The sequence below is a fragment of the Dama dama genome, chromosome 5, assembly GCF_033118175.1.
Source record: "Dama dama isolate Ldn47 chromosome 5, ASM3311817v1, whole genome shotgun sequence".
NCBI lineage: Eukaryota > Metazoa > Chordata > Mammalia > Artiodactyla > Cervidae > Dama > Dama dama.
The window spans coordinates 41,674,534-41,684,294 of NC_083685.1; the positions used below are offsets into that span (position 1 = coordinate 41,674,534).

Below are 9,761 nucleotides of genomic sequence, written 5' to 3' on the forward strand. Positions count from 1 at the left end.
TTAACTCACCAAATGAAAACTTTTCTTACATCATAAAGTCAACTGGAATATTTTAATATAAGTAGTAGAGTAAGTTAGTTTACCCATGTTAGTTTTTCTACAACAAACACTGCACAAAAATCAAACGTATCCTGAGCAGAGGCAAATGATGTCATGTAAGGGAAATTTGGCACTCAGGCCTCATGGCCTGTGGTGTGCGTGTGTAAATGCAAGTGAAGTCACTTCAGTTGTATCCGACTCTTTGTGACCCCATGGACCACAGCCCACCAGGCTCCGCTGCCCATGAGATTCTCCAGGCAAGAATACTCGAGTGGGTTGCCATTTCTTCCTCCAGGGGGTCTTCCTGACCCAGGGATCGAACCCATGTCTCCTATATTGCTGGCAGATTCTTTAGCACTGGAGCCAGGGAAGCGCCTGGTGGCCTGTTGTGTGTACACAAATGATCCCAGCTGCCCAAGAGAGCCTATTCACATCCTCAAACAAGCAGCCATGAAAACTCACTTTGCCTGTCCTCATTCATCATTTGCTTTATAGTAAGAGTAGCTACTAAGTCACAGATCACAAATAAAAAGGTTAGTTTCATAAAACACACCACGGTCCTGATTGAAAAACCACGCACACTTCATACCCACCATGGACAGATACACGTGAGCCACTTGAGGACGTTTACTTCAACTGTGAGCATTTATCCTGAGAACCCAACCCTTGCAAGGTTAAAAAGAGAGACAGAGAGTAAGAGAGGGAATATTGAGGATCAACATAAATATTTCAAAAACATGTGCATATATTCACTGCTACGTACCACATCACTTGGCTAGACCCCCCATATTGTATGTAATTATATTGTTAGGTTAATCATGTTCTCATTATGGCTTGCAATTATAATTATCTTTATTTTTTGTTTCGCTATTGATTGTGAAAACCGATAAAACATCTTTTACTACTGTGATTATGTAACTATTACTTAATACCACTGTTACATGATGGGTCAACAGAAAAATAATATAATTTTATGTCACCAAAATTTATAAATTTAATAGAAAAATCTGTAATCACTTTTTAAACTCCAGATTCTTATCAGAATAATCTTGGAATTTTTTTTGAAAAATACAAATGCCCAGGTATTGCCTTTTTTTTCTCCAAAGATTCAGATATATTTGTAATGAGCAGCAGTGTTTAAAAACAACTGGACTATATTTTACTTTTATCTAGTTTGTTTCACTATTTCTATTTCACAGTCAGTGCTCCCATTTCATTTATGTTTTCCAATTTCTATTTTTTTTAATGTTCTTTCTCGAGTTTTTATCATACATAATAGAAAAGCTTTTGTATACATATGTATAAATAGTAATATATAATATATATATTTTAGAAAACTTATGAACTTTTGCCTAAAAAATTTATGACATTTTGATTCCACTTGTTTGACTTGTTCCACTTGTTTCCACTTGTTCCACTTGTTCCACTTGTTTGACTTGTTCCACTTTGAACAGAATGCTGGATTTCTAATTAAAAAGAAAACAGATATGCAGCAAGCAACAAAGGTCTACTGTATAGCATAGGGAACTATAGTCAGTATCTTGTAATAATCTATAATGGAAAATAATTTCAAAAATAATATGTGTGTATATGTATAATTGAATCACCTTGTGTGCACCTTAAACTCTGTAAGTCAACTATACTTCAATAATATATGGTAAGATTTTTTAAAAAATGAATCCATCTACCAGTGAGAAGCCCATGCACCGCAACAAGAGAGCAGCCTGCTCACCAAAACCAGAGAAGGCAATGAAGCAATGCAGCAATGAATGCAGAATGAATGCAGCAATGAAGCTCCAGTGCGGCGGTAAAACAAACAAACAATGCAAAAAGAAAAAGGAGAAAGAAAAGAGTGTGTGTTTTGCACCAACATCGGCATATCAATAGTGTTCTTCCATGGCCTAGAAGTGAGTGAGTCCCACACAGGGACGTTTCCCCTTTCAGAACCCCTGTTGTGGTTGAACCAGCCCTTGTGGCCCTTATGACTGCCAAGAGGCCTTCAGCAATAAACGTCAGGAAACTCTGAGGGAAAAAAAAAAGAAACAGCAAGGTTTATTATTCACAGGTCCTGAAGGATACATAGCACACCTGGGGACACACAGTGAGGTCACTGGTAGAGAACTTTATTATTTTTGTAGCTTTTCTGTAAATTTGAAATTATTCAAAGTAAGTCTGGAAAAAAATGCCTTGCAAAAAATGTTAAAAGAAGTTATTGAGAAGATTTGGTGCCTGGTGAGAAACTGCTTCCTGGTTCAGAGCCAGCTGTCTTCTCACTTCGTCTCCACATGGTGTAAGAGGCACGGAAGAACTCTAGTTCTCTTTTACAAGCGAACTAGTCCCATTCAGAGGGTCTCCACCTGCACTGCATAATCATCACACAAAAGTGCCATCTCCAAATACCGTAAGGTTTCAACATATGAATTTGGAGGGACACAAATATTCAGTCTACAGCAAAATGGTGTAGTGGTATTTGAAAATGTACTTAGATTAGTGTCAATGCATAGTGCAAACTGGGAAAACCACTAAAAAAATGTTTTTTTAAAAAAAGTATAGCTGATATACTAAAAAAAAGAGAGAAAATGGAATCAAATGACTAATTAAAAGGCCGAAAAAGAGTGGAAGAAAAATGGATGAACAAAGAACAAAGACGACAGAAAGCAGTAACAAATATGGTAAATATTAATCCAAATATATCAATAATTACTTTGCAGTTCAACGATCTAAATGCACCAGTTCAAAGGCAAGTGGTTGTCAGAAGGAAAACTCATCTAAACTTATCTACAAGAAACCCCACTTAAAATATGAAGACTCAAATAGATCAAAAGTAAGTGGATTGAGAAGAATATAACATGCTAACACTAGTCAAAAGAAAGCAGGAGAGGTTATATTAATCTCTAACAAAGCAGACTTTCAAGTAAGGGAAGTTATAGGATAAAGGGGAAAATAACACATTACATAACGATAAAGGGGTGAATACTCTGAGAAGAAGTAACAATTTATAATGTGTATAAAATATAACAATAGAGCATAAACTGTGTGAGACAAAAACTGATACAACAGCAAGGAGAAATAGATTAATCCACTATCACAGTTGGAGACATCAAACACCATTCTCTTAGAAATGAACACATACAGCAGAAAGAAATCAGTTAAGTAGAAAGCCAAACTTAACTGTAATAAAAAAGAAAAAAACTGTTTCTGCAAACCAAAGTCCAGGACCAGATGGCTTCACTAGGGAATTCTACCAAACATACAAAGAGGAACTTACACCAGTCTTTCTCAAACTCTTCCAAAAGAGAGAAAAGGAGGGAAGACTCCCAAAGTCATTCTATGAAGCCACCATCACCCTAATACCAACACCATACAAAGTGGAAGTGTTAGTCACTCAGTAGCACCTGACTCTTTGAGACCCCATGGACCATAGCCCACCAGGATCTCTGCCCAAGGGCTTTCCCAGGCAAGAATACTGGAGTGGGTAGCCATTTCCTTCTCCAGGGGATCCACCCAACCCAGGGATCAAACTCAAGTCCTCCACAGTGCAGGCAGATACTTTATCATATAAGCCATCAGGGAAGTCAACACCAGACAAAGGCACTACCAGTAACGAAAACTATAGGCCAGTATTTTTGATGAAGGTAGATGCAAAAATTCACAACAAAATACTAGCAAACTGAACCCAACAACACCTACACGTAAAAAAGATTACACGCCATGCCCAAGTAAGATTCATCCCAGAGTCACAACGTGGTTCAATACATGCAAATCCATCGGTGTGATATACCACATCAAAAGAAAAGACAAAAACCACACTGAACAGATGCAGAAAAAGCATTTAACAAAATTCAACATCCAGTCATGATAAAAAAAAATTCCTACCAGAGTGGGTACAGTGGGAACATATCTCAACATAATAAAAACCATTTATGACAAACCCACAGCCAGCATAACACTCAATGGTGAAAAACTGAAATCCTTTCTGCTAAATTCTGGAGTAAGACAAGGATACCCACTCCCATCAGTTCTATTTAACATAGTCCTCTCCACAGCAATTAAAAAAAAGAAATAAAAGGTATCCAAATTGGAAGTGAAGAGGTAAGATTATCATTACATGTAAATGGTATGATGCTAAAATACAGAAAACCCTAAAGACTACACAAAAACTACTAGAACCCATAAATGAATTTAGCAAGGTAGCAGGATACAAGATTAAAATACAGAAATCAGCCCTATTGCTTTACACGAACAATGAAATAACATAAAGTGAAAGCAAAAAAAAAAAAAAATGAAAGCCCTTTTAAACTGGCATCAAAAAAATAAAATACTTTGGAATAAACCTGATCAAGGAGGTAAAAGACCCATATGCTGAGAACAATATAAAACACTGAGGAAGGAAATTGAAGATGATTTAAGGAAAATGGAAAGACACTCCATTCGAAAGACACTCCATGCTTGTAATTTGGAAGAATTAATATTGTTACAACCATCATACTATCAAAAGCAATCTACAGATTTAAAGTGATCCTATCAAAATACCCATTATATTTTTCACAGAACTAGAATAAATAATCCTCAAGTTTATATATGGAACCATAAAGGACCCAAAATTGACAAACTAATCTTGAGGAAAAAGAACAAAGCAAGAAGCATAACCATCCCAGACTTCAGACAATACTACAAAGACCTATTGTAATCAAACAGAAGGGTATTAGCACAAAAAAGGACCATGAATCAGTGGAACAAAATAGAGAGTCCAGAAATAAACACTACAGTCAATTAATCTACAACAAAGTAGGCAAGAATATACAATGGAGAGAAAACAGTCTCTTCAGCAAGTGGTGTTGGAAAAGCTGGGCAGCCTCATGTAAATAAAGGAAATTAGAACACTCCCTCACATCATATACAAAATAAACTCAAAATGGTTTAAAGACTTAAAATATAAGACACAACACCATAAAAATCCTATAGGAGGACACAGCAAAACATTCTCTGATATAAATCATACCAGTGTTTTCTAGATCAGTCTACCAAGGCAATAGAAATAAAAGCAAAAATTAACAAATGGGACCTAATCAAACTTATAAGCTCTTGCACAGCTCAGGAAACTATAAACAAAACAAAACAAACTACAAAATGGGAGAAAAATATTTGAAAATGATGCAATAAGGGCTTACTATCCAAAATATGTAAACAGCTCATTCAACTCAATAACAAAACAATGCAATAAAAATAGGCAGAAGACCTAAACAGACATTTCTCCAAAAAAGACATACAGATGGCCAAAAGGCACATGATAAAAATGTTCAACATTACTAATTATTAGAGAAATACAAACCAAAACAACAATGAGGTTTCACTTAAGGCCAGGCAGAATGACCATCAGTAAAAAGTCTACAAATTAACAAATGCTGGAGAGGTTGTGAAAAAAGAGAACCTTCCTACACTGTTGATGGGAGTGTAAATTGGTGCAGTCACTATGGAGGTTACTCAAAAAGCCAAAAGTAGAGTTGCTAGATGATCTAGCAACCCACTCAGTGGCACATATTTGGACAAAACTCTAATTTGAACAGATACATGCATCCCAATATTCATAGCAGCGCTTATTTACAACAGGCAAGACAAGAGAACAACCTAAATATCCATCAACAGATGAATGGATAAAAAAGATATCCACAATCGAAATGGAAGACATACACAATGGAAAATTACTCAGCCATTAAAAAAAGAATGAAATAAAGCCATTTGCAACAACACAGATGAACCTAGAGACTATCATACCAAGTGAAATAAGTCAGAAAAAGAAAGACAAATACCATATGATATTGCTTATATGTGGAATCTAAGATATGAGACAAATGTACTTACCTACAAAACACAAGCTCATAGACATGAAAACAGACTTTTGGTTGTGAAGGGGGAGAGTAAGTGTGGAAATGATGGATTGGGCCTTTAGAACTAGCAGATGCAAACTACTATATATAGAATGGGTAAACAACAAGGTCCTATGGCACAGCACAGGAAACTGTATTAAATATCCCATAATAAACCACAATGGAAAAGAAAAAACAAAATAAACCCATAAACAGATACATACACACATTCATAAAATCATCTAAGCTTCCCTCTTAGGAAACTAGGGGGAAAAAAAAGAGCAAATTAAATCAAAAGTAAGCAGAAGAAAAGAAACAATAATAGAGAAATCAATGAAATTTAAAACAGAGAATCAATAGAGAAAATCAACAAAACCAAAACCTAGTTCTTTGAAAAGATCAATAAAATCCGTAAGACTCTACTCAGGCTAACTAAGAAAAAAAGGTTACAAGTTACCAATATCAGAAATGATAGAGGTAAGTTATCACTACAGATCTCATGAACAGGATAATAAAAAAATACTTTGAACAATTCTATACCCGCAAATTTGATAACCTAGATGAAATGGACCAATTCCTTTTCAGGACCAATTCCTGCGATTTTATTGCAGGTATACAAAGCTAAAAATTAATGTAATCCACCACATCAGCAGGTGAAAAGAGAAGAATTACATGATGATATCAATAGATGCAGAGAAAGTTTTCGACAAAATCTAACATCCACTGATGATAAATACTCTCACTAGCAGTACAGGAAATCTTCCATTAACTCAATAAAGACCATCAATAAAAAAAACCCAACAACTAACATCATACTTAATGATGAGAAACTAGAAGCCTTTCTGTTGATATCAGAACAAGGCAAGTATGTCTCCTCCCATCATGACTTTTCAACATCAAGCTGGAATTACTAATAATACTATAAAACAAGACAATGAAATAAAAGGTATACAAGTTTGGAAAGAAAACATAAAACTGTCTTTGTTTGCAAATGATACTATCATCTATTTAGGAAACCGAGCAAATCAACAACAATAAAAAAGCTTCCTGAAACTAGTAAGTGATTATAGCAAGGTTGCAGGATACATGGTTAATATACAAAGTCAACTGCTTTCCTATTTACCAGCAATGAACAAGTGGAATTTGAAATGAAAAATACAATGCGATTTACAGCAGCAACCCCCAAAATGAAATACTTAGGTATAAATCTAACAAATATGTACAAGATTCATATGAGGAATACAACAAATCTCTCATGAAAGAAATCAAAGAAGAACCAGATAAATGGAGATATATTCCATGATCACAGATAGGAAGACTCAATATTGTCAAGATGTCAGTTTTATTCTAACTTTGATCTACAGATTCAATGCAATCCCAATAAAAATCCCAGCAAGTTATTTTATGGCTATCAATAAGCTGATTCTAAACTGTGTGCCAGAGAGACAAAAGATTCAGAATAGCCAATGGAATACTGAAGGAGAACAAAGTTGGAGGACAATTAAGGGTTACTATAAATCGACAGCAATCTAGAAACAGTGCAGTATTCATGAAAGAACAGACAAGTAGATCAATGACAAAAAATAGACAGCCCGGAAAGAGAACCAAAGAAATACAGCCAATAATCATTGACACAGGATAACAAAGGCAATAGGATGAAGCAAAAGATAGTCATTTCAACAACTGGGTGATAAAACAACTGGGTGGGGTGGGGTGTGTGTGTGTGTCTCCCTGCGCTCACTCAGTCATGTCTCTGTGATGTCCACATGCAAAAACTAACTCAAAATGGATTATAAGCCTAAGAATAAAGCTGTAAAACTCCTAGAAGATAACACAGGAAAAAACTTAAGATTATCTTGGGAATGACAATGACTTTTTAAATACGACACCATGCCACAATCCATGAAAAAAATAATCGATAAGCTGGACTTCTTCAAGAAATGAAAAACTTTTGCTCTTCAAAAAACATCATCAGGTTTCCCTAGTGGCTCAGTGGTAAAGAATCTGACTGGCAATGCAGGAGATATGGGTTCGATTCCTGGTTCAGGAAGATCCCACACGGCGAGGAACAACTAAGCCCATGTACCACAATTCTTGAGCCTTTACTCTACAGAGCCCAGCAGCCACAGCTATTGAGCCCATGTGCCACATCTACTGAAGCCTGCGCACCCTAGAGCCCTTATTCAGCCACAAGAGAAGTCACTGCAGCAAGAAACCTGAGCACTGAAACTCTGAAACAGAGCAGCCCCAGTCGCAGCAACCAGAGATAAATCCACGCGGCAACGAAGACCCAGCACAGCCAAAAATAAGTAAGTGAAAAAAAAAATTTTTTTTTAAAGAAAGACATCATCAAGAATAATAAGATAAGCCACAGACTGGGAAGATGCTGCAAAACCAACACTGCTAAAAGACTGTTATCCAAAATACAAAGAATTCTTGGGACTTCCCTAGTAACACAGTGGAAGAGAATCTGCCTGCTGTTACAGGGGACGTGGGTTCAAACCCTGGTCCAGGAAGATCCCACATGCTGTGGGGCAACTAAGCCATGCACTACCAAGTATTGAGCCCAAACTCTAGAGCCCAAGAGCTGCAACTACTGAAGCTCATGAGCTGAGAGCCTGTGCTCTGCAACAAAAGAAGCCACTGCAAGGAAGAACTTGAGGACCGCAACCAAGAGTAGCTCCCGCATGCCACAACTAGAGAAAGCATGCACACAGCAATGAAGACCCAGGGCAGCCAAGTAAATTAATTAAGGAATTTTTAAAAATACAAAGAACTCTTAAAACTCAACAATAAGAAAAAAAAAAGTCAGAGTTCAACTGCTATCTCACCAAAGATATACATACAGACGGCAAATAACCACATGAAAAGATGCCCTACAACATACAGCATCAGGGAAATGCAAATAAAAACAAGATACAACTACACAGCTCTTACACCAGCTACAATCCAGAACAATGATAACGGTCAAATGCTGGTGAGGATGTGGAACAACAGGAACCCTAACTCATTGCTGGTGGGAATGAAAAATGGTACAACCACTTTGGAAGAGTCTGAAAGTTTCTTAGAAAATTAAAACATACTCTTACCATATGCTCCAGAAATTGCTTTCCTTGGTATTTACTGAAAGGAGTTGAAAATGTGTAGCTGGAAATTTCTGCAAGAGGACATTTAGAGCAGTTTCACACACAACTGCCAAAACTGGGAAGCAACTAAAATGTCCTTCAGCAGGTAACTGGATAAATAAACTGTAATATACCCAGACAATGTAACATTATTGTTGTTTAGTCACTCAGTCATGTTCGACTCTTTTCGTGACCCATGGACTGTAGCCCGCCAGGCTCCTCTGTCCATGGGATTTCCATGGAAGAATACTGGAGTGGGTTGCCATTTCCTTCTCCATGGAATCCTTCAGACCCAGGGATCGAACCACATCTCCTGTCTCTCCTGCATTACAGGCGGATTCTCTTCCGCTGAGCCATGCGGGAAGCCCCAGTGGAACATTATTTAGCACTGAAACAAGTGAGGTAACACACCATGAAAAGGTATGGAGGAAACTTAAATGCATATTTCCTAAGTTAGAAGCTAATCTTTTAATGGCTACATTCCATATGACTCCAACTATTCAACATTTTGGAAAATTCAAAGCTATGGAGAGAGTAAAAAGATCAGTGGGGCTTCCCAGGCGCTAAAGAACTCACCTGCCAGTGCAGGAGACTTTAAGAGACATGGATTCGATCCCTGGGTTGGGAAGATCCCCTGGAGGAGGGGATGGTAACCCACTCCAGTATTATTGCCATGGTCAGAGGAGCTTGGCCAGCTGCAGTCCAGTGGAATGCAGAGTCTGACACAACT

General features: G+C 37.1%; 1 protein-coding gene across 15 annotated transcripts in view; it reads right to left on the reverse strand.

The window, feature by feature from the left end:
* MFSD8 (major facilitator superfamily domain containing 8) overlaps positions 1 to 9,761 on the reverse strand; it is an 85,204-nt gene that overhangs the window by 12,210 nt on the left and 63,233 nt on the right. For 7 of the 15 annotated variants that reach the window (XR_009692877.1, XR_009692876.1, XR_009692875.1 and 4 more), the window contains 3 exons: positions 8,996 to 9,063; positions 1,386 to 1,505; positions 633 to 704 (listed from right to left, as the gene is read on the reverse strand). The exons of 1 other annotated variant lie outside the window; for it this stretch is intronic. The gene's annotated coding sequence lies outside the window, so the exon portion shown is untranslated. The remainder of the gene's footprint in view (positions 1 to 632; positions 705 to 1,385; positions 1,506 to 8,995; positions 9,064 to 9,761) is intronic. 7 more of the 15 variants (XR_009692870.1, XR_009692871.1, XR_009692879.1 and 4 more) reach the window with 7 other exon arrangements.